The sequence below is a fragment of the Falco punctatus genome, assembly GCF_963210335.1.
Source record: "Falco punctatus genome assembly, chromosome: 11".
NCBI lineage: Eukaryota > Metazoa > Chordata > Aves > Falconiformes > Falconidae > Falco > Falco punctatus.
The window spans coordinates 10,242,912-10,268,952 of NC_137591.1; the positions used below are offsets into that span (position 1 = coordinate 10,242,912).

The window sequence follows — 26,041 nt, forward strand, 5'->3', positions numbered from 1 at the left end:
GAGGTGACTACGGTGTGGACGGGGTGGGGGGAAATCCTTTCCTCCTGGGAGATTTCCCTCATGGGATGCCACCTTATAGAGGACACGGTGTAGAACAGCAACGAGAGCAAAACAGGAGACATGGAGGGTTGACTTTGTGGCTTGTAACCACAACTAGCACACATGCAGGAGTCAGGGCACCACACCACTTGGCTGCGAGATCAGCAGCCGTGCAAAAAACCAGCCCAGGACACCAGGCAGTGACAGCCTGGCGTCAAAGGAGCCACAGTTAAACACCCTTCCTGAGCTATTCCATTTCTTCAAGATGCAAGAGGTGGATAACCAAAGCAAATGAATTCTTCCTGAGAACTAACTCTTTAAATCACTAATGTATCTGTAGGTAATCGTGCAGCAAGGTCCAGGCAAAATAATTTCTTCACAAAAAGTATAGGTAAAGCATTTACCAGACTGGGGAGCATCAGGGAAAAATTCCTAAAGAAAGAAACTTGCAAACTATTCTTCACCTTTGTGGGGAAGGTGGTCTTTCCCACCACAACCAGTCCAGATTTTCTGCCCCAAAATAATTTTAATATAAAAATCATGACCTTTTCTTTTATTCCTATGGAAATAAAGGGGATGGCAGAAAAAAAAATATTGTTGTCTGTTTACCAAAAATAATATTCTTAACAGAAGCATCTACTTGTTGAAACTTCAAAAATATTCTAAGGGACTTGAGCTATTGAAAACCACGATTAAGGGGCAAAATTCAGTTTGGAGTTTCAGAGGCTTGGCTCTTAAAAACTTCGGTGTGGTTTTTTTTTTCCGGTTGTTTTTTTTTTTGTTTTGTTTTGTTTTTTGCAAGACTAACCTCAATATTTGGGGTGAATAAATACTTATTTTCCCCTTTTCCTGGAACAAAAAAAACCCAGAATTCCTGCCTCAGGTCTGTACCTTGTGGCCAAACCCCCAGCCTAAGAAAAGGCCAAGCACAAGGGTCAGGCTGGTTCCTCTGCCTGGTAGCTTAGCTGTCCTGCCTCCTTGGTGGCTTCAACACACCAAGAGCAGCAAAGCATGTCATGCACAGGGTTAATAAACAGTTCAATATTTGTTTTTATAAAACAATATGAAGTACTCTAGAAACTCAAAGGGGCGGTTACAATCATTGTAATATAACCACAGCACAGGTCAAAAAAAAACCAAACCCCGTCTTGGTGATGCTGCCCTGATCAGGGCACAGCCTTGACTGTCCTCTGGCCATCCTGGAAGGATTCAGGCTATGCAGCACCCACCCAGAGGCAGTGGAAGAAACCATCACACATAATAACTCAGGACAAACCCTGTAAGAGCAGATCTTCACAAGAAACCTCCATCTCCTGCTTTTCAACTACCTCCAAATCTCCTTAAAAATTGTCCCTTCCCACCAAAACACTGATGCACACTGACCAGGTTTCCCAGGTTTTGTCCAGAAGACGTGAGGCAGGTGGTTAAAGCTCAGTGCCCTACAAGGTCATTCAATAAGGCTCGGTCACGGCCCCTCCCCAGAAATTTTGATGCTTTCATCATAGAAACAGGCAGCTGGGTCCATGGCAGAACCTGGGCAATAGGGCCAGCCAAAACCCTCTACAAATCCATCTGAGGATCACAAGAACGGAACAGGCAGGAAAACTTAGCCTGCACACAGGCATGGCAGCAGGAGTGCACTCCCACACTATTTCCCTCTCCCTGACCCCACACGTTACCCCAAGCCCTCGCCACGCCGGGAAGCCCTGCCTCTGCCCCACACGAGAGGCATTTCTGCTGCACAGACCCCGTCTACACCACAGCTCCAGCTAGTCCCCCAAACCTGCCAAGGCTTACATTTTTCAATGAAATCAAGGAACTGATGCTCAAGTGCCCCAGGGTGCTGTGCACCAGCACTCCCAGGCAAGGACTTCACTGCAAAATTTTCCCTTTTCTGTGTCCATTTGCCACTGTCTTACAACTACCAGACCAGCTAGCTGCAAGCCCAGGCAGACAGTTAAAATCCCACCATGCAAGCTCACTACCAGCTCTCTTTTTTCCTGTTTAGTGCTCCTGCCAGCAGTGATTTCATTCACTCCAACCATAATAGCCTTTTCCCTCCCCTTAGGCCAGGAGCACACCTCTGTCATGGAAAATTTCCCTCCATCCTGTACCTCCAGCCTGATCTGCCTGCAGCTGGGCTGGCAGGTTGTTGTTTTTTTTTCTCACCACTTAAAATGCTTTTGAAACAAAGGCTCTTTAATCCCCCCAGCCACCCTAGTCACCTCTGGCAATCCCCTCCTGATAGCTCAGGGGGAGCACCAACCTCAACAGAAGGTACAGGGCACTCCATGAACTGGTAGGACCAGGTGGATGAAGGTTGGGTAGGACACAGAGTGTCCTGAGATGGTGGGGATGGAGCAGGGATGGGACTGTAGAGAGTATCCCAGCCAGGGTGCCAAGGTGAAGCCATAAGACTATGATGGTGACCTTGGAGGAAGAAGAACAGAGATCCTCCCACCCAGCCCACATACTCACTTAGTAGCCTGGAGAGGGGTCTCCAAGGCCCACAGCACCAATGGGGGGGGCAGGGGCTGGCAGTCAGGCACAACACCTCTCCTGGGCATCCTAAAGCCTGTAAAGAAGAAACAAGCCCAGGAGCAAGACACCTACCTTCATGTTCCCCAGACATAGAAGGGGTGGCCTGGCCACTGCCCAGCCTTTCTGCCCCAAATGAGGACATTTCACCACGTGTCTGTGTCGGTGGAGAAGCTGGCCATCTGGAGGGGACACAACTTGGCTAAGGTCACAAAGACTTCATCCGCCTTTGAGACCACCCCACAAATGACCAATAACTAAATTTTCATGCAATGATTTCAAAGCGCGTGTGGTGCAGGAAAAGGGTCTCCAGTCATGACAGGGCAGCATTCATCACATCATTTCCTCGTGAGAAGGAGAGAGAGAGATGATTCAGACTTATATCAGACTGGACAAGTATGAATCACAATGTTTGTCTCACATTCCTCCTAGCCAAAACCATCCCTGCCTGGTGCTACTTGGGGCTGGGAGAATCAACTCAGACATTTTATTATTTTGGGGTCCACAGAGATCCAGTTGATTCATTTCCATCTTCTGCTTCTGAAGTCCTGTGGACACTGGGGTCCTCCAGCTGAGATGGGAATCTCCACATCACAGCTGTGTGGGATGCAGGTAGGCAGCTGGCACCAGCATATCCAGGTCCTGGGCAGTTTCTCTCAGAGCTGAGTGCCTGGGGAGTGTGTTTGTGGTTCATCCATCACCACTTGCTCTGGAGGACCACACCACACCACTTCTCTTTCTGCAGTGGTACCCCAGCTACAGCCTGGCTAGTCAAGATGTGGACTTCAGTGAATTTCTTCTGTTTGGATGAGAAACAGTTAATACCAGTCAGCAGCATATTTGGGCCAGCTCTATGACCTAGGGGGGCCGGTTCCCCCAAAAGCAGCACTTGCACCTCCCCAGCCCCTCCAAGCAGTGCAAGCCATGGGGACCCTGGCCTCTCTGCTGGGGCTCCAAGCCCCTCTTACACCTCTTTCTGTTGGCTTTTTGTCTTTCTGCCTGCAGCTCCCAGGGCTTCCTGCAACTCACTTTCCTTGCTCACAGTCCTCACCCCAGGCACTATGACACAGGTCACAGATTTGTCCATCTCGTGGCAGGAACCCTTGCTGGTCCACACAGAGCTGGACTTGAGAGAGGTCCAAAGCCCTTCCACTCTGCGTCCTGCTGCTTCTCTGTTCATGTTGCCAGCTCAGAGCCACTTTGCAGCCTGGACCAGAAGTGTTAATACATTGCTTGAGAGGAACTGCAGCTTTTGATAACATCACAGGTTGAAGAGGTCTCGGGGTTCATCTAGAAGGTTGGCAATAAGGCCAATCCCATCTGGCAGTGCCACCTTGAGTATAAACAATGAGATGGATATAGACTTGAAACCTGGCTTGGATCCTGGTTACCCAGCAGGGTAGGTGCAAAACAGGACGTTGACCTTCCTTACCAGCTGAGCATGGAAGAAGCTCGGGCTGCACCACATCTCAGCCTCAAGGAGGGCCCATGAGCGCAGATCAGAGACCACGTGATGTCAACCTCAAACACCCCTCTTTAACAACATCCCACACAGTATGTCCCTGGGGAAAGGACAGAAATTATTTTTCCCCTTGGGGACACTGGGGATAGCAAGTCGAGCGTAAAGGACTGACTCATCTGGAGTAAAGCAGCAAGCCAGTGGCATAAGCAGGACCACAGTCCAAATATTCTGATGGAACCAATAATTTTACTCATGTTGACTTTGCAGATGCATACAACTAGCATCTTTGGAAGCTTTTCCTCAACTACACCATGTTGTTTGAATTACACTGCATATATTGTATCCATTTAGGTTTTATTTGCATGAAATACATTCTTAGCATGACTCTAGGATGGGGCTGATGGCTTGACCCTACAGGTTAAGTTTCCTCTGAACCTCCATAATTTAGGTTTTGAATAGCAATGGGTGAATAACAGACTCTATGGTGGAGTTTCCTGACTAAAAAACCTGTGGTAAAAGAGCATAAGATCCTTCTTTTCCCACTGCAGCCAGAACTTCAGTATTTGTCTCACCTTTCCCTCCACCTGCTCCATCTGATGGGCTTGAGAAGGCTGGGGTCAGTGGCGAGGAGGCTGTGTGTGAAGCATGGCAGGCCTGCTGAGACCTGAGATGCCAGGGAAAGGGAGGGATTTTTCTCCCAGGGATGAGCAAGAGGATGCTTTGCTCTTGCAGAAGAAGTGTTGAATGAAATACTCCAGCAGAGCTTTGCAATGGGAGCCAGGCTGGGAGGGAGGTGGTGTCCCATAGTGCTACGGGAAGAAAATTTCAAAACGGCATGAAATCATCAACTAGGAAACAACGGTTGAAGGTCCTCAGGAAGTAACAGGGGCACGCCTGATGCAGATTTCTGCAGGTCCAGAAGTCAGAAGACAAAAAAACTGAGCATCAGCTGCTCCCTTCCCCTTTCTTAGCCAGTTTGCTGCACTACACACACTCCTTTGGAAGATGCTCAGATGATTGAATATTACCCATTTTTTTTTTCCACCAAACTTGGAGCGCACAAACTTTGCACAATTTTTCCTGCCTTGTCTGTCTCAGTAGGCATGGTATATCTTCAAAGACTTAAAAGATCAAAAACGGGCAGCTTGTCCCCACCACACAGGGAGGGTAACTGAGGCAGAAGGAGACACACAGGAAACCTGAAGCAAGCCTGGGAGAGGGTCAAAAAAGAAAAAAATTCAGGACCTGGTCATTGTTTTTCCAGCATACAGAGTCCAGGAGACGATTGTAAGAGCAATTTAGGAACCTAGCTCCAATCCAAACAAATGAGAGCTGGGTGTTTGCATCCTGCCATGAAGTATTTTTTTTTTTTTTTAAATATATCAACAGCAACAAAAAGCAGTCCTAAGATGCACAAACACGTTCAGGCAGAATGGAAGCCTCATGAACAGTGCATTGACACTGAGATATTTGAGATACACACTTAACCTCAGGGCTGAAGGGGTTAAGAGGAGCAGCCAGCAGCATGCCAGCACCCACCGGAGAGCTCAGCAGCTTCCACCACACAATTAGCTGGTTGCAAACAGGTCCTAGTGGCTTTGCTTTGTAGGGCCACAAAATTCAGAGGCTGGCAGCTCCCATGTGCTTGTTCTTCTACCGCTTAGTCTCCCCTTGAGGAAAAGGGGGCCAGACACAGCCTCCAGCAGTCAACAAAATCCCAGAGGATAAAAGATGAGCAAAGAAGGATGGAAGGTCTTTTCAGCAGTCAGGTGTCTGTGCTGCAAGTGTCCTGTGGAATGGAGGCTTGTCCCCTTCCCAGGGCTGCCAACCCTTGTGTTTTCTCAGAGTGGGAAGGATTTATCCACATTTAATTGTTGGGTTGTTTGGGATTGGGTTCTGAGTTGTTGTTGGTTGTTTTTTTTTTTTTTTTTTCTCCTTACACCACAGCTGAGGAATCCCAATTGCAAAGGAAAATGTGAAAACCGTGATCCTTCTTGCTCAGCCCCAGAGGGTAAAGAAAGAACTAGTGTTGCTAATGGTGGTGAAAGCAGGCAGAAAGGGAAAAGTGATCTTTTTCTTTTTAAGCCCGTCTCAAGAATTTGGCTGGCCTAAGTGCCAAGCCTGAGGTGCTTCAGGTCCCCCATCATCAGCTGCCAGGAACATATCCCAGTGCTGAGCAGACCCCACAGAAGGTATGTCAGCACTGGTTGAGCAACAGTACTTGGCCTCTGGAGATAGGAAGTCACTTCTCCACAAAAGCCAAGACTGACTGAGAACCTCCCCAAGGGAGCAAATCACAGCACGCATCCTCAGTCAGCAGGAGCCATTGCCAGCTGCTTTCATGGGGCCACCAGCCAAGAGCTGGGCTTGGGATAACCGTATCAAAATTCATTAACCTAATTATTGCTTGTGTTCCTGGGTGGCTGGAGAAGGACTTGGGCAAGCAGAATAAGCATGCCACAATAGCAGGTGGTACCTCTGCATAGCCAGTGCCAGGACTTGCAAGGAGGCTCTGCCTCTTTCTTCACTATTTCCCCTACACACCCTCAGATTATAAACTTTACAACTCCGTACTCAGCAAGTGTCTCGTTCTGCAGAGACTCAGTGCCCCAGAGGGGCTCACAGGCCGTGTTCAGGCTGATGCTTATGAAGAAACTCCTCCATTTCTACCCATTCTAGGGTGGCAATAGTAGCACCAAGCTCAGTCTGCCATGGAATGCTCTACACAGGATTCAGACCAGAGCCCTGCACACCATGTATGCTATGGGAGCAGGAGCAGAGCAGTCCTGTGCAACCTGATGTCCTTGGCTACCTCCAGAGCATCAGCACACAAATCTAGGAAAAGGCTCTGGACAGTTTACCTGTACGTGATGAGGGTGGAACAGGCTAGTTTCATCTTTCTGGTTGGGGTGGAGGAGATTTCAGGTGGATTTGACAGCTCTCAGCAGTGCTTTGATCTATTGACTTAGACAGGAGCAGAATCAGACCGGTGCTGAGCACATCCAACACCCTTCTTCCCAGGGTAAGACCCAACCAGGACACAAAGTCATCACTCCCCGTATGTATCTGGGGAGCTCCCCCACAGACCATTTGGGGAACAGGATGGAAAAGATCCTTGGGATGTAGGAAAGTGGTGGAGGTTAATTTCTCAGGTGGGACATCTTTGCTCAACTACATAGAAGAAATGTGTTACCAGCCTTGATAATGGGTTGATAGTTGCTGACCATTGCTCAGCAGAGTTACTTGGAGACAAAGCGCCAGAAATAGAAAGGGAAAGGTTGAATTTACGCCTGGCACTCTGGTGGTGTTGAGCGATGTGTCTGCTCTCACTATCCTACTGCAGCCTCCTCATATTGAAAAGCGTTCATCATCTGCCTCAGAGGTGTGTTGCAAGGGTTAACTCATGAACCTGCCCATCCAAAATGGTACAGGGAGCATGAAGAACACCCGTGCCCCATGTCAGCACCATTTACTGAATCACACCTGAACTTCTGGACCAATAGTCGGGGAAGCAACAGAAAAAAAACACGGCGAGGTACCACTGCCAGCCTACACCAACAGTGCCAGACCAGAGCACAAGCGGTCACATCACCACTGGCCTGGGCTTCACGTGTCACTGATTGACTCAAGTTTTAATTATGCCCAAATATCTCCACGTCTCCCAAAACACAAAGCTTTCAGCCAGGCAGTTCCTGCCAGCCGAAATTTCATAAAGAGCAGCTAGTGACTAAGACAGCCCAACCTTCAAGTCAGATGTTAACAGCTTTGGACAAGTGTGGGATTTTTACACCCCTATCTGCAGGAAAATCTGATGTTTAGTGCCCTGACTGCGAGCGGGTCACTCTTAAACCCCTGAACATCCCAGGCAAAAAAAAAAAAAAAAAAAAAAGGAAAAAAAAAGGAAAAAAAAAAAAAAGAAAAAAGCGCCTGAGGGGAATTGTACTGGCTCTAATCCCTTCTGCCATTCTGCATATTCATGGAACATTGTCATAACACATCAGCGGGACAAAAGGTCTGTCGGCACCTCCTCCTCATTCCTTTGATAAACCACGAGACAAATGCTGAGTAAACACTTGGAATCCATTCACTGCACTATTCTCATCGGGATGAGAAAGGGCTCCTCTTTCTTGCAGGCCCAGAGCTGCTCAGCCTAATAAAGTACGGCCCACGGCCCGTGAAAAGAGAGGCCTATGGATGATGAAAACATGGATTATCTCATTTCACCCTCCTTGTATCAGACCCTGCTCACATTCTGAGTGCACTTGGTCTGACACGCAATTACACACACAAAAAAATAATAATAATAAAATTAAAAAAAAAAAAAAAAAAAGCGCCAGGGGAAGGGAGTGTTTGGCAAATGGGGGGACTGTCCGTGAAATTTCACAGATGACCTTTCCCTAGTGGGAAAGTAATTTGTTTCTGCCCCAGCCATCGTCAGGAGCTTTTTCATCAATACCAGCATTCCCTCGAATATTGCAGTTGGTGGGAGAAGAGATAACACTTCAGACACAAGCTTTGCAGGTCACTTTAATGGCTGGCGCTGAGCCCCCCAAGAAGTCGAAGGGAATTGTTCCTGGGCACCCCGTAACGAGCTCCCCGGCCACACCACTGCCTCAGCTCTCTGTTGCCTGTTTGGCAGCGGCTGTAGGCAAAGCCTCATTCTCCTTGCACTTGCATGGCTGTAAATCAAGAGTCCTGAGGTCAGCCAAGTGCCTGGAGAAGGAGGAGTGACTTCTGTGCCTGTGGAGGGATGCAAGCACCTCAGCAGTTTGGGACCTCTGGGTGAAAAGCGTGATGCGAGCCAAGTGGATCAGGGCATGAGATCTCCTGTGCTGGAGGTCAACGAGCTCCAGTATGGAGGTGAAACCATCCAGTTCCCTCAGTCAGGCTTGGAGCCCACCAGAGCACAGAGCAGACTGGTGGGGCTGGGACCAACACAGCTCCTTCAGCCTTTATTCACACCCCACAGGCAGGCAGAGACACTAGAGACATGTTGTCATACATCTAATAACCCCCAAAAAAATCAGCATAAAGGTCCTCCTTACCATTAGGCGTCCAGTGACTTGACCAAGGACGTTGATCACTGAAGTCACCTCCAAGAGCTTTCTGACACCTACAGCAGCCTCCTCCATTGCCCAACTTTCTGGAAGCTGAGCTAAAAACGCCTGCAATAAAACAGAAAAAAACCTCACTTTAATAACCCAAAACAAGGCAAGGAACTGGTTCTTTTAAAAACAATCATCTGAAGGAAATATTTTCCACTTAAATATGATCCTTTATTTGGAAAAATATGAGCAGTTTTCAAAGGGAAAATTAATTTCAGAGGTAGTACACAGGGAATGAGCATACTTAATGCAATTGTGCCCACAATAGAAAACAAGACACAGTTATGGATTGCTGACATGATTAAGAAACAATAAACTGCTGATTAACTAGGGTCTCTTATAAATAAATGTTTCCAAAACCTGTCCACTAACCCGGGGATGAGCGTACTGGTTGTAAACAGTGTATTCCATGCTTTTGTCTCTGACAAATCCTTAAGTTCATCCTTAAGTTTCAAACAACCAACAAAAAACACAAGCAGTTGTTCCTCATGGAACGTTGCTATTCAAATATTTACATTTTACAAGGTGTTTGTTACAAAACCTCCCAGAGGATTCGGCACAGTCTCACAGCAGCTCCAGTTGCTTGAGTAAAACCCATGTGAGCCCCCAGCCAAGCAGGCGATGCTGTCTGTTTGTTTTCCCCAAGCGGGTGACTCCTCTCCCTAAGCAACCAAGACGCAAAAGCAAGTGTGAAACTTGCAGGACTTCCAAGAGGCTGTTTATTTTGCTGCCCGAAAGCAATTTTCAGGCTAAACTGTATTTGCACAACGTAACAGCCACATTGCTCTGCCCCAGAATGGGTGACAAGCAGGCTGCTGCCAGCCACCTACAAACACCTACATGTAACCTGCACAGCACTTCACTAAAAGAGTATATTAATGCAATGATTTCCTTCCTTGGATGATGCTTTCATTTCCCAGTCACTGCATTTTAAATAAAAAAAAATAATAATACTAAAAAAAAAAAAATATCAGCCATGCTGTTAAGCCCAGGACCTCTGGGATTAATTAGGCACACAACTCCCATTCATGTCCAAATGATCCCAACAGTCTTTGGGATATGAGCCTCAGGGAGCTCATCGCTCAATATTTCTTCTAGACATAAGTCTCCATGCAGTTACTCTGCCTGCCCAACAGCAGCTCCAGCCTGCAGGGCTTTGGGGCTCTGAATTCAGCCCCAAGGGATAAATATTGGTTTTGAGCATGCAAAGATGCAGAGCAATCTCCCTTCTCCCCTGCAGCCACCGCCAGCAGCCACTGGTACCAGCCACCCTTGGCTCCCTTCCCCAACTGGGTCCCAGCTGGTGGAGGACAGATCAGTTATGAGGGGGAGCAGGAACAACCCTCAGCCTGTTCTGGGCTTTTCCAGGGGCTCTCGTATACTTTGCACCAGGTCCCACAGCTGCTGCACTGTTCACCAGTGTCAGGATGCAGGCAGCTGCACTCCAAACAAGTCACCTGGGGTTTACATTCAACCCAGGGCTGCTCCAAGGATGCTCGGTGCTTGGCCACGTAGGGGGGTTCATGCATCTCACCCCAGCCCGTTGCTCTCCATAGCTGGCTCCGACACCCTGAATTGCTGCCAGGCCCTGGGGAAGGGTCAGAATTTGGCCCTGAAGATTGATGGCGAGTTTTTCCATCGACTCCTGCAAAAGCAGCTTTGGTACCTGTTGCATCCTGTCAGTAGCGCTTGGTTTAGAGCATCCAGCCTTAAATCGACAACGTTCCTCTCAAAACCCGATAAGTAATTGGGGGATCTGCTAATAAGGCTTGTCAAAATCAATTGGGGTTAAACACCTTTAGCTACAATAACAGTCATCTGACCCTGGGCTCCAGAAACCGCTGGGCTCAGAGGAACCCTGGGGGGTTATTCCTGGCTTCCCATTGCTTTGAGACAGATAAAAGAGCAGACGATGCAGAGCTGGGTAATCCGTTCAGCCCATCCCAGCCATGCACTGAAGTGACAGCTCCCAGAGTTTCTGCAGAGCTGGCTCCTCCTGGGAATTGTGTGTGGAGGGGCCAATTTGCTCAACAAAACCTGGGCAACCAGAGTTTTCTTAAATTCAATTGCCTGAAGGAGAAGGCAAATAGCATTTAAGCAGAGGAAAGTGCATTAAAACCACATCTTTGATACAATGGCTGATACACCCCACGCTGCCAACGCCTGAAATGATAATATTTTTTTTCTTAAATAAATAGCTCAGCAGCAGGATCCCAGCCTCCCCTAGCACAGGGAGGCTTCACGCTGCAGCAAGCCGCATTTCCAGCCCTCCAGGCCAAACTGCTTCAACGCTTCCTCTCTTTGCTGGGCTCATTACCAAGGGTGGACCAGCTCAGGAGGGACTGACAGCAATGCCCACGCTGTGCTGAGGATTCACACATCCAGAGGGCACTTTCAGCTTATGTTTCCCACCAGCTCCCAGGAGGCAGATGGAGGAACATCAGTTAGCACGGACATCCTTCCTGGAGTGGTATGAAGGGCTCTTCCTGCCCTTGGGAACTTACTGCCTTTAGAGAGCTGCCAGCCCTTGTCACAGAGGAAGGCAAAGCAGGGTGGGTCAGAAAGTGAAAGAAATATTCAGGGTTGGGGGCACTTCCATAACCCAATGGGCCTCTTGCTGTTCCTCCAGTTATGGGATGCACCACCACCACCTCCTCCTCCCCAGGAGCTTTTCACCTGTGCCTTCCTCCCTCCTCCATCTGGGAAGCGTCTGTGACTGTGGGGGTATTGGGGACCTCAGGAGAGGGTCTTTGGGTATCCCAGGGGAGGCTGCCTGGGGACCCGAGACCCTGGGCTAGACAGAAGCTGCGCAGGAGAAAGGGACACAGCTCTTGTGCTGCGCCCCAGGCAGGATGCTCAGTGGCTGGCTGTCCCTTTGCACAGCAGCAGCTAACTTCATCCTTAAGCACAACATGTGATATTTGAATGAAGTCAAGCCTATAATGAGGGATTTCAAATTGTCCTGTCTGGTCTCAAAACTTCTGTGGAAGTACAAGACAGTAAAAAAAAGCATCCCTTGCTATGCCTCCACAAACTGTAGCGAAAGCTGCCTTCAGGTTTCCCTCCCTGGAGATTTCAGTTTCTCCTGCTTCTGCAAGGATCCTAACAAGGTTGTCTCTGCCACACTGGTCAGTTAAAACTTCTTATCTTGGCTGGGGCCCAAAAATCCAGTGTCAAGGTGAAAGATAACAGTACAGAGAGAAAACAGTTATGCCAACATTTCCAAACAGATGCATGTGAAGGCAAAGGGAGGGCGGCAACAAAACCTGAACAGAAGAGGAGATGAAGGGGGTGATAAGAGGGAGTACCAGCAGGGAAAATGGGAAGGAACTAACTAAATAAAATCTTTCCTTCAACACTAGGGAAGAGCTTGCATCTGTGAGGGATGTCACACCAGGGACATCTGCATTGTCACCAAGAATCAGCTCCTGGCTTCCCCTAAGCCACTCTCTGCCTCTCTCCTGTGAGCCCAGCCCCAGCCAGCAGAGACCAGACACTCGCATGTGGGACCCCAGCATGTAAAACCTTCACTCCTGAAAAGTGATTATGGTCCCAGTGGAGAAAAAGAAGCTTTTCATAGGAATCTGAGAAGGGAAGCATGGGTTGTGATTCAACACAAAAATCAGCTGAGAAAAACCTGGGGAAGGCCAGCATGGAAGGTGCTGACCCCGGGGAACAGCAATACTTGGTCCTTCCTGGGGATGGGATGCAGCCAGGACCACCCATGAAGTCCTAACAGCCCTCAATGTGTATATTTATCTGCAAGCCCAATGGAAGAATTTAAAAAATAAAATCTCAAGATCTCCCTGCATCCAGAATCATCTCCCCAGAGCTACTGCAGGACAGCTGTACCGCCTGCCCAAAGCATGTGTGTGCTGCTGTAAATCAGAGGTTACAACCACCCGCACAGCAGATGACATTATTCTGCTGAGATGACTTAGCTCCTTGGGTGACATCAGAGGGGATCAGGCTTCAGGCAGCATCCTTTGGATGCTCCTGGCTGTGTAGATAGGGGCAGCCAGGGTGAACATCAGCTGCTGGGTTCCCCTTTTCGCCCACCCTCAGGGTACAGGAGGACAGCTCCGGGGCTTGATCCTCTCACTCTGGGTCTGCACAAGGGAAGGGGAAGGACTTCTAGTCCCTAGCCCTCTCCTGGGCAGCTGCTGAAGGGGATGCGTGTGTCCCTGTGTGGGAAGGAAAAGGCTCAGTGGGTATCGGGGAAAGGCAACACCAGCCACACCACTGCTTGGGACAGATGTCAGCTCACGTGTGTCACATTTTATAAATCAGAAGTGAATCCACGCAGTCCAACACACTTCTGGTGCCAGCAGCAAGACCCTCTGCAGGGACACTAACTTGCACCTTCACCTGGGCTCTTTTTTACCAAAACCCCAGAAATACTAAATGTGAAGGGAAATTCAGAGCAAGTTGAAGGACTCTGCACAGCTCCACTCGAAGGAGACTAATTTCTAAAGAGAGTCTAAACCAACTGTCATCGTCTGAGGGGCACATTGTCCCTCAGAGCAGTGGCTGGTGCCATATAGGAGGTATTCAGTCTAAATTAACTCTCTCCCTAATACCTGAGCAAACATTTTCAGCTTGAGACTTAATATCCCTGGACATGTCTGCTGTCTCCCAGGTGAATCCCCAAATAAACAAGGTCAGCTCAGCTCTAATGCGGCTGTAAAAAGCTGTCAGTCAGCCCAGGAGGTCTGGTTGCAAGGTCAAACCAGTTCTGAAGGTTGCTGGGGCCAAACCTGGCCTGTCGCTCATTTTAAGTGCAGGAAGGTTTGTTTTCTCATTACGATGTCAGGTATCCCAAATTTAGGATTAGCTGTCGGCCGCCACAACATTGTTCTTAAAAAAAAAAAAAAAAAACAAAAAACCCACACCAAACCAACAAAACCCCCACATGCACACACACATCCCCAGCCCCAAATAAATCTGTGTGCCGAGCCTGCCTGCAGCTGGGAGCTGAAAAGAAACCTGCCCTTCAAGGAAAGGGAGGAGGGATGTCCTCACACATTGTGTGACTGTTTCTGGCACAAAAGAACCCACAGTAGCACAGAGCAACATCCTTCAGTCAAAATACACACTTGAATTATGGTATCTCCACCAGAATAATCCACTCCCTTTGCCCAGCACATGTGGAGTGAGGCAGGGCACTCTCCATCTCAAGGGTAACACGTGGAAGCTGTCCCAGGCCAGCTGCGGGCACAACAACTTTGCATGGGATGGATGCTTGGTGCCACATGGGAAACGAATGCATCATCTTCCCCACACCTCACCAGCTATTTAAGAGCGCAAACCAGTTTGCCTCTCTGCACCCGTTCTCCCAGCTACACGTCACTGTGACCAGATGATGCTCTGGGAACAAAGGCCAAACCAAACAACCCACCAGAGTCCAGTCCAGCCTCAGCTCGGTCCTCCCACCCGCCTTGCGATACCAGCAGCACATCACAGGGATAACATTCACAGGCTGGGGGATGAAAGGGAACATACAGATGTGGTCCTCAGGAAAAAGACCTCCATGGTGCTCCCCAACCACAACACTGTTTAAGCAGGGAAAGGTAGTCTGTCTGGGGTGGATACTATGGAAATAAGTCCACAGGGAGAGATTTATTAAAAGATCTCTTAGGGTAGCTCATCCCTTTCATAAATCATGGAATCATTTAGGATGGAAAAGACCTTTGAGATCATCAAGTCCAACTGTTAACCCAGGACTGCCAAGTCCATCACTAAACCATGCCCCCAAGCACCCTAAGCATCTATGTGTTTTCTAAACACCTCAGTCAAGAAATTTTTCCTAATACCCAATCTAAACATCCCCTGGTGTAACATGAGTCCGTTTCATCTTCTCCTATCGCTTGTTATCTAGGAAATCAGACCTACCCCCACCTGCCTACAGCCTCCTTTCGGGGAGCTGTGGAAAGCGATAAGGTCTCCCCTCTAAGTTTCCTCCTCTCCAGACCAAACAGCCCCAGTTCCCTCAGCTGCTCCTCATAAGACTCGTGCTCCAGACCCTTCACCAGCTCCATTGCCAACCTCCACCATAAAACTCACTTGAGCTTTCATCTCCCACCAGCTCCTACGTTAACTGGCTTCAGCACTTCACCTTCTCCTGCTAAAAGCAGCATAAGTTGATCCACGGCCAGTTTAATCCCTTCTTGGGGAGCCTAAGCAGCCCTCCTCCTCCTCTCCCTTGGTGTTAAGGCACAGTTTGCTCCTGCTGGTGTTTGGATGTGGTGTTCCTGCTGGCACAGGAGGCTGGCTGGGCAGGGACTGTCCAGGGCAGCCCAAGGCATGTGCCAGGGACCCCGTCCACAGTTGAAGAGGAGGGGGATTTTTCATTCTGTGTCTCAGGAGGGAAGGATGGGGAGCAGGGAGCTGCCCTGGCCCCTCAGCAAGAGAAAGAAAAGACAAATAAGCTCCTTGGAGGAGGAATTACCAGACTGCACACAAAGAGGCAAACTTGAAGAGACTTGTGCCAGGAATGCCTGGAGTGAGACAGGCTGACGACTGACAGCAGCACCCTCCCTCCACAGCAGGCGTTGCGGCAAGCCTGTGGCAAAGAGTCGGAGAGGCACGTTCCCCTCAGCCCCTGGTGTCCCCACACACCAGGAGAGGCTTGGTGTCTTGATGTCCCAGCGCACAGCTTGTGCTGTCACACTCCAGCCATTATGGAGACGAACAAACCAAGTGGACTTTTGCTGTGATACCTCAAAGAGGTCCACCAGCACCCACCTCCACACTAAGCAGATTCAGTGGAGGTTCTCCAAATCCCCCAAGAACCCAGCCAGTGTTCCCAGGGCAGTAGAGAGGGCAGGTAACCTTCAACTCTCTGGGGCACACAACTTTGCTCGCCAAGGCTGTCAAAAGACCCCCTTCACCTGCAGCACACCTCTAGGTTTTGCTACTAAGCAGCTATTTCAGCACATACATTTCAGTACTGAGGAAAGCATCTCAGCTGCTGGGATGATTTATGGGGAGACATCATCTGGACGGCTGAACATTCATGTGTAACTATATAAAACCTTGGGTCTCAAGTCATGACCAGATTAAGAAATTGCCATCCTCGATGCCTGCAGCTCTGAGCTACAGTTCATTGCCACACCTCCAAAAGGGATCAGTTTTTAACCCAGACCATTTGGTTACCCAGCTAACTGCTCAGCCATGTAAACCAGTTACAACTGCACAGCACACGGGATGGGGAACTGGGGCATTGCTGGAAGAGCAGTTGGGCCAGGAAAAGGTCATTTTCAACAGAATCAAGTGAATCATCTGCAACTTAAATGAAACTGAGTTGATGCTATCTGCTGCCTAACCCGCAGCAAACTTCCAAAATTATATCTCATGGTGAAAGAAACCTTCAGAAAGCAGACAGACAACAAAACCCTGTAGAATGCCTAGGGTGACCATTCATCACCTGCAGGGCTACAGCGTTTCCCCAGAAAGCTTCTTCAAGCTGTCCATCCTACAGACAGTTAACAATATCCAAAACTGTTGCTTTTCCCCCTTCTTTCAATTTTCAAGGTACGTTAATTTCAAAACTAAGAACAGTTCTTGTTTCTTTAACATCCCCAGTATTTCAAGTGCAACTTTGTTTCAACATCCCCAGAACTGTGTTTTTTCAACAATTAATACCGTTCATCTTTTTCAGATCCACTCAGGACCTTACCTAGATTTAATATTTATCTTCCTGATCTCAAAGCCAAGGAGAAAAACAGGAATTTCTGTCTTCTGCTCCTATAAGACAATACTGTTGCAGCATTTGCTGCCACTTCCAACCCAGGCTATCAATGCATTCAGACTTCAAGCTTAACTCATGTTGCAACTCAGCCTAAAATACCTGATTCTCAGTTTCACCCCATTACATCACACTTTCAACGTCCTTAAAGAAATCCAAAAAACCACCCACCTAACCAGAAATTCACTTCTTGCTGAGGACCGCGAGACACTCCCTCTCCCAGACTGCCCCAGAGATGTCTCCAGAGCTGCTGTCACAAGCTCCTTGCTCTGCTGGAGGTCACTGCATCCACTGAGGAAGGGAAACGATCCACCCAGACACCCACTGCTTAGCCTAACTCATCACCACTTGACCATCAGAGCCTTTACTCATTCCTACAGCAGCTTACATGCAGGTGCTGCTCCATCTTCTCTCCTCACTTCTCCACGAGTTTCAGCTGAATCCACCTTCCAGCACAGGCAGTGGTACACCGCAGCAGTAGAGAAGCTTTGACCAAACACCAGTTCTCTTCCCTTTCCCAAAAGGCATCATTCCCAATTCTGGAGCATAGCATGATGGATGTTTTCACCACTATCAACAAACACAACACATGATGAAACCAAATGCTCTCACAGTTTACAAAGCATGTTCCTCCCCTCTCCTCCTGCCTTCCCTGCTTGAATTCAGAGATGGCCAACAACTATTAAACACATCAATGTAAATGTTAGTAGATGGCTTCTAATAGGAAACAAAAATGTTTTGAGCAAAGCTAATTGCCGGGAAATAAGGTCGTTCCAATATTTCAGTGGGGGGTTATAAATCTCTTCGTTCCTGCCTCCTCCCAATGTTAAGGTTTTACAGATGTTGCTGTCAGAGGGAGAAGAATGATTTCAGATGCTTGTTTCCACTTTACATAAAAAAAAAAAGGCATAAATGCATGCAGCAAATTGCTGTGCGAGCTTTCTTTCTTGTAGAAAAAAAACCCACAAAAGTCTCAACAAAATACAGAAAATCTGCACTGGGACTCCTAAAATCTTATAATGGTATAAAATATTCAACACACCAACAACTAGCAAACTTTAACACATAATGCAACTTGTTCAGTTGTGTTGACTGCTGAAACGCTCTTCCAGTCCCGTGCTCCTTTTTACCCTTCTCCACCATCAAGTGTTCTCTGGAGGGACCCTCTAGCTCCACAAGGAGATCAGGAACCAGGCAAGTTCTTCCTGGGCTGAGAAAAGGAAGAGGAGAAGGGGCTCAGCAGCCGTGTAGGAGAGAGCTCTCTGCCAAAGCTAGATCTAGACCCAAATCCAAATGCTAAGAGGATGGAGAGAGGGAAGAAAGCCTCTATTAAGTACAAGAGGATGGTTAGATAAGAGAAGGAGACCTGGTGGCTGTCTCCGAGTTGACTGGACAGAGGAATTCACCATTTCCACAGGAAATATCCATCAGCAAAGGGCCTGGCTCAGCTCATTGCCCCTGGCACAGCATGGCTGATGAGCTCTTGTGAGCCCCCAGGACCCCCAGGATTAGCCCCACAGCCCCGTGCTGACACCCCACGGCACACACCGTGCATGGACACACAGCGTGCTTTCTTCAGAAACCATTCCTCAAGCAGCAAAATCTTGTTGAGAAAAATGAAAACAAGGCCTACAAAAATAAAGCACTCAGCTGCACAAACAAATCTCTCCCTGGGAAAACAGCAGACACATGGAGAGGACCAAAGGCAGACCACCACAGACCAGGGGTTAGTCCCTGCAGGAAGGTGCCCAGCGAGTTTCTCACCATTGTATTAACTGGGGTAGTGCAGGCATTAAACAGGAGGATTATGCTGTGGTTCCTGCTTAGTACCACCACAGGACCTCAACCACCTCCCCAGCCTAGCTGGTGTCCATGCTGTCAGCCACGTCCGCAGCCAGCATCCAAACAAAGACTTGAGGGGGCTTTGCATGTCCACATCCAAAACTGCCTCCGCAAAATCCAAGGTAGCTCAAATTGCAATGGAGACACATACACAAAGGCACACCAGTTTGCTCAGCTTTGACTCAATGAGATGATTTAACACTCACAGGTGTCGGTGTCACACATTGCAGTGTGTTAATGTGACCCTTTTTCCCAGCAAAGCTTAATCCATTATTCTCCTTCAACTTCATTTACCTTTAACTCCTTGATACCACACAAAGGAGGGGAGGGCTCTGCTTTTGCCGTGCCTTCCACCCCCAGCAACCTCTTTGGGGCTTACTGGTATCCCTCCCAACGCACCAGGCTTGCTCCAAACATGCCTGATACAAGCCAAGGGGCCAGGACCTCTCACAAGAAGCATTTGGGCTGCTCTATTTTTCCATTCCAGCAGAAGCTGTACCTCTCCTGCTGAGAAGCCTGGAGCCGGCACTGAAGATGATGGGTCTGTTCCAGATTTACACTATTTTTCCTTACTCTCAGAGATCACCGCTGAGCTGTCTCTCATCCTGCTTTGGCATCTTCTCGCATTTTAAACTGCAATCATACCCCACAGAAAAACACATATCCAGGCAAGGGAGCATCCAGCTCAGCTCCTCCTACATTCCCAGGACAGCAGTATGACTTCTCCAACCAATGGTGGGGTTACACTTTGGATCCAATTTCCACAAGACCCAAGTGGCACCCCTAAAATATATGCCAAGCCAGAAATAACCCACTGGGACAGAAGAGTCGAAGTCCAACATCTCTCTCATTCAAAGAGGGATCACATCTCTCCCAGAAACCAGACAGCCACCACACATGAAGCAGGAGGTACAAGTCTATCTTAAAATCTCCCGACACAAGTGGCTGGCCCCCAGCAAGGAGGGGGCTGTACAGGGGTGTGCTCCTGCAGCTTGTGTGGCTGTGCTGCTCATTTCCCACCACATGGACTACTCTGCAAGACCCACAAGTGGGGGGCCAGCTGGACCTGGGACCAATACCTGCATTTGCGGAAGATAGAGATAATAGAACGGCCCATTTCAGGATCAGCTTGTTAGATTGCAGAGGCCAGCACGGCACCCCCGGGCATCCCTGCATGGCAGGTCAGCACCTCCTGAGCCATGAGCTCAGGAAACCCACCGTGAGGGAGAAGCCCCACCACCTCCATGCAGGGAATGGCGCCAGGTCCTCGCAGGAGCGGTGGCACAGCCACCAGGTGTGCACCCCAGCGTGCCTGTTTTGGGAAGGCTCCTCCGCCCCAGCTATAAATACCAGTCCTGACTGCACGATCCCCAGAGGCTCGCTGTGTTCTTCCAGCAGATGTGCCAAGACAAGCCGACGTGAGGCTCCGTAATCGGCAGTTTGTTGGTCTCCTGGGGCTAGCGAAAGCCCAGATTAGACTTTACAGCTGACTCGAACGCGCAAGCAACCAAGCTCTGTTAGGGCCACAAGCAACAGTGGAATGATTTAGGAGATGGGACCTTGAAGTTGCCAATTATTTATCTAGTTGATGACTCAGACAAGCAGTTTTACTGTCCAAACCTTGAGGGAAAACATGTGGAACTAATCAGGCTACGCTGAAAAAAAAAAGTTCAAATTAATATAAAATAAATTGAACAATGCACACAATACCAAACCTGATTTTTCCTTCCAAATAGGCATTGTATCTAAGAGAGATGCTTTTTCTTGCTCATTTATTATTCTTTTGCTTTTAAAGGGCAATGCACGGCAGCAGAAGTCATTTCTGCAAGCACAACAAAACATAATCTCTTCACAAAGAAAGGCAATGGCTGTTTATTCAGCAGGTCCTTTCTATTCATGACGTTGCCATCTGAAAATAAGAATGTCATTGAAAATAATAATAAACCAATGTATTTTTGCGATTACCCTGGAAATACACCAATTTCAGTGTTAAACCAACCCATAAGAACAAGGTTTTATGCTTAATAGGTACTGTGAGTTTGTTGCCTGTTAATGTAGACTAAAGAGGGAGACAAGACGCTTTAGTAGTTTAATGTTGGCTGGATGATTTGAGGTCCTCTATCTTTTGTGCCCCAGAGCTCTTGAGAAAGTCATTTCAGCTCAGGCATCCAGCTCCTGATGAGTTCACTTGCACAGAGATGCACATTTTGGGCTCTTGCGGGATTTGGGGCCACCGTGCTGCATAGTGATGTCCAGAGCCCTCACCCTTGCCCAGCCGGGATGTATGCCGTGTTAATCTCTAGTTTCAAAAGGTGCACATATGGCTAAACAATGAAACTTTTCTTAAAAATTATAAGTTTTGCTGAAAATTCATTCCTGAAGGGGGAGACTCAAGTACCAACCACATTAAAACAAGATGCTTAGAAACAGGATTGAAAACTATTGCACCCAGCATCAGAGAGGGCATAGATAAAGATGAGTCGGCTTAAACCTGACTCAGCCAAGCCAGCACTCAGCCTCCCACCAGCTCTCCTCTAACCCCTCGCATCCCTCCCCAGCACAGGCAAAGCCCTTCCCCCCTCCCATCAGGCACCCCCCACCTGGGGACCCCAGGGCTTGACTCCTAGCCAGAGACTCCCACTTGCCTGCCTGTTTCCCTGCCTCCTCCTCAACACGAAGCCTCCCAGATAACATCAGGCCAGGGCAATTATGTCCTCCCCAGGCCAGCAAACTAGATTTTCTGAATGACCTGCCCAGATCACTTCTCATCAGCCTCACGCATCGGTCGGTGCCAGGACTCTTCCCCTGCGCAAGTTGCCAAGTATTGTCCTGGAGCCAGACGGTTTCCCCCTCCTCGTGTTCACCAGAAGACTGACCATGTCATTGCTGGAGCCATTCATTTCGTGCACGCTCCAGTGACTCGTGTCCCCACCCCGGCCCCAGGTCACTCTGAAACTTGCCCTGCCACCATGCCCTTCCCATTTGCCTTCTCCTCTCCACCACCCCTTGACTGACTTGCTTAAAGATGTCCCTGCCAAGTGGGCTGTGGTCGGGAGTCGGGAAGGGAAAAGCCCACAGGTCAGCAGGGGAAGGTACCTGCTTTGAGAGCTCAATTCATCCCTGGCAGAGGGATTGTGTCTCACCCGAGATATGTCTCCCTCTCAGATCAGCCCGGTGTTCTCCAGAGAGGGCTCAGCAGTGAACATCCCGCTGCTGGTCCATCCCCAGCAGCTTCCTGGCAGCTGCTGGTGGTTTGTCTCGCTTAGGATGGTATTTCAAGCCATTTCACGATTGTGTTTTCTATCAAAGAGCAGCAAGAGCCCAACTGCTGCCTGCCTCACCCTCCTCCAGCCCACAGCCGTGCTTTCACCCAGGAGACAAGGGGTGACCTCAGGGGCTCCTCTCACCTGCAGAGAGAGGGGACCAGCAGGCATCCCGGGTGCCTACTGTCCATCTCCTCCCTACCAACGGGTGCCGGATTTAAGATACAACAACGGCCTCAAAACCAAGTCTGTTGACAGACCTGCTGGCCCTGCCACCTTTCCCTGCTGTCACTAAACCAAACCTTTCATCAAGAACGTGCCTTCACTCAAGCCACATGACAGAGGAAACCAGGCAAACACTGAACAGCGAGCGAAGAGCACACCTTAAAACAGGGCAATGGCCTCGTGCAGCAGCCCAGAGACTTTCTATTAAGGAAGAGAGCTAACCAGCACTCAGGCCAACTTAAAAGATTGTGCAGCATGATGGCAGCTCCCGTTTCAAGGGAGAAAAGCAGAGGGAGAGGGGATTTGGAGTCAGACTAAACCCTTGCGGCAGGTACCCATCAACACGTACACCAAGGTCACACGTGGGAGGCAGCTTCTTTAAAATAGCAAGACAGCTTGGGGCTTTATTTACATTCAGAAAGGCTTTTTCACTCTGCTAGTGGTAGCTTCACCCCCAGGGACCTCATAGGTTGCTGGTAGTTTCACTCCTAAAGAAGCAGGTTTTGGGGACCGCCACACCAGTGCAGAGCCCAGACAGAGGTCCCATGTCCCCATGGATGCCCACCTGACAAACCCATGCCCAGACAGGCTCTCACCACTGCAACACACAGCCCAGTGTTGTCACCCCACTGGCGTCCTGTCCCTCGAGCGTACATATCCTAAAGGTGGGGGTCAGGCTGATGCAGCCAGCCTCTGCCTGTGGCAGCCAGCAGCAGCACACCTTTCCACCTCCACGCAGCCACTACTCACGGGCACATTCTGATGGACACCTAATTTTAAACACACCAGCAGCTCATTTCCTCTGCTCAAGCCATCACAGGCTTAAAAACACAAGCCTGGGATTGTGAGTTTGCTGGGGAACGGTGGGTCTGTCCGCACAGCAGCAGCAGCGGAGTGGGGAGCCAGCAGCAGCAGCTCGATGTGGTGGCACACAGCTCTCATCTCTACCCTGCCTCTCGAGTGTTAAAACCACCTTTTTGAGGCGGAAGAGCCACAAAGGCATCACCTGCACATGAGCCAGAGAGCAGGGCTGGTGGGGTCACGGTCTTTGTGTCCCAGCTCTGCTGCCTGCAGAGGAAGGGTGAGGGTTTACTCACGCAGCTCACTTGCCCATTGCTTAGAGCTTGCTCTGACTTAAAACCGAGTCGTAAAAAGACCAAGTAACTCAACTCCCCAGCATCACAGACGCTGATCTGTGGGCAGGGCTGAGCCCTGGCAGGCAGAGCTTGACTCCAGCCTGATAAACCAGGGCAGCTCTTCCAGCAGGTTTGCTGGGCTAAGGAGCTGCAGGTGCCCGGCAATGCATTTAACCTTCAGCATTTCTCTTTCTCCGCTCATCCTTTGCTCACTTTCTCAGTTTAAGTTTAAGGTCTGTGGTATAAAAACAGCATGCAAAATTTTCCAGATACTACACAGTGAGTGGAGCTAGCAATGCTTCCTTAAAGCTTATAATACAGGAGTTAGAGAGAGTTGGGTAGAATTTTTTTTTTCCTTTCACTAAAGCTCCAGGAGGTGATACAGAAGTCTGCTTTAAAAAGAAAAAACCCAAACGTTTGTATTCCTTGTGGCTACTGGAAAGAAAAAAAACAAACGAAAAAAAAAAAAAAATGGGAAATCAGAAAACAAAAAAAAATACAAGCTTCAGATGATTTCTAAGCAAATTTCATGCTCTCTGAGTGCCTGGCAGGCTTTCCAGTCACGCAGGCTTTGGGGCACCAAAGTCCCCTTGACTAACATCAAGCTTCTCAGCAGCTTGGGAGTTTTGGGACATTTACTGGCGGGGAAAGGGACCCGCAGGGTCACACAGGACAGACCTGTGCCCAACAGAGACCTCTGGCCAAGGGATCCCAGATTCTTGTGCTCAGGTCGCCACTCTGCCTCCAGCAACACCCAATGCAATACAAAGAAACTACTCAGCCACACGTCCTCAGCACCGCCAAAACCCATCCCCAGCACCTTCCCCTGGCACAACCCAGCCCCTCTCAGACAGTCCAAAGGAGCCAGCAACTTTTCCCCTGAGCAAGCCAATGCAGTAATAATTAAATCCAGGTCTCTTACCTCTGCTCCTACCCTGGACCCCAAAGCAGGGGCTGCGGCACCACCATTTTCCTCCCTGGGCATGAGCGTCCTGGGCTCCGCTCAACAATTCTGCACCAGCTTCTGGGGGCCACAGGAGCCCGGTTAGCAAGTGCCTGTGTTCCCTTTCCCTGCTGGAACCAATTAGACCAATTAGTAGCACATCAGGGTTACTCTGTGTTTGCACCAAGGACCGACACCTGTGGGTATTTGCCAAAGATATTACCCATTTCTGCACCCTTTAGCCTCGCCTTGGCTGTTTGTGGGGGCTCTCATCTCCCTATTTTTATCCTTTTCCCCAGAGCTCGTATTTTTATGGGACTGTGCAGTCCAGAGAGGACAGCAGGGTAGATAAGGCAGGAGTTAATGAATTTCTCATGATGGAAGCATAACAACCAAGCTAATTAAGGCTATTCATATGCCTCCTGTCCTTAGCTGCTGTGGTGATCCTGCACCTACTCAGCGAAACCTACCTGCTCTCCCAACAGGACTTAAAATCTCCCTTCTCCCCATCACAGTGTCAATTAATAGATCAGTCATTTTTTCACTAATTTTCAAAATTAAGATTATGATTTCTTACTATTATCACTAAGGTAATTCATGCCTTATAATTTTAATTAACCGATCTTAAATTTTAAAAACACACGTTATCTGAAGCGTAATGATCTAGTCTTTTATTCTACAGCAGAGATGGATGTTAGCAGGTTGGATGCAACTGCTGAGAGATGTCACATCCTTCATGGAGGACAGGACTCCCAAACAGGTCCTAGTTCTCAGACTCTGCCCACAACTATGTTAACTTGTTCTTGAGGCACTTCTCTATGAGCATCAGAAGGTGCCCTAAAAAAATTGCACTGATGAATTTCCCTGAATAAAATACCTCCTCTCAATACTTTGGACAAACAACAGACCTTGTTTAACATCCTGACCTAAACACCAGGAATAACTCTGGGGGTAAATGACTCTTAACTCGTTGCACTGATGCAGTAAATTCTTCTAAACCACAGTAAGCCTGACCTTCCTAAGGGACCTTGTCCTGTTAACTGCACTGAGTTAGCAGCTAGCGTGGTCAGATCTGAGCAGCTTCTCCTTGTAAGCAAAGGCTATTTCTCCTTTTGCCACCCATTTGGGCTGTGTTTCTGCTGCGTTTCCGAGTCCCTTTGTGCAGTAATCTCCCCAACTGCAGTGCAGGTTGCTTAGAAAATGGGAACACATCTAAGCACAGAGGAGTAGATTTACTGTGAAGGGGCTGCAAAGCCATCAGTGCTCAGTCCCCAACGGTTCTGTTCTGCTGTCTGCCAGTGAAGTGACAGAAGACCCAGGTGTCACCGGAATAGCAGGACACGCTGGGCCTACCGTAGGGGGCTGCTGCTGGTGCTGGTACTGCTCACACCCTGTGCTCAGAACTGCTGGCCCCAGCACAAGGCTTTGTCATTGTACCCCTGCCAGCACCTCCAGGCTCCTCTCCTCCGCCCTCCACCAGCCAAGATGCCAGCCCCATCCTGCCTCTTCCCATTGCCCTACCCTGAGCTCCTCTTGGGAAGCACAAGGCTGTTACTGCTGGAGGATCCCCAGGTAGTATCTGCACAGCTGTGGCTGAAGAAGTAAACTAGTCCATGCTTTTCCATCAAAGCCCTTTGGAAGGAATAACAGGATGGAAGGGCAATTAGGAGATTTTGCCAAAACCCATCAATCAACAGACAAAACTCTTTAGGTTTTTGACTGTGTAGCTACAGTTGTTTCC

The 26,041-nt window shown here is 48.9% G+C and overlaps 1 protein-coding gene across 4 annotated transcripts in view; it reads right to left on the reverse strand.

Moving 5' to 3' along the window:
* The window catches only part of FOXE3 (forkhead box E3), a 43,874-nt gene that overhangs the window by 13,149 nt on the left and 4,684 nt on the right, over positions 1 to 26,041 (reverse strand). For 2 of the 4 annotated variants that reach the window (XM_080407649.1, XM_080407648.1), the window contains exon 1: positions 9,085 to 24,411. The gene's annotated coding sequence lies outside the window, so the exon portion shown is untranslated. Of the gene's footprint in view, positions 1 to 9,084; positions 24,412 to 26,041 lie in introns of those variants that run through there. The other 2 variants (XM_080407650.1, XM_080407651.1) reach the window with 2 other exon arrangements.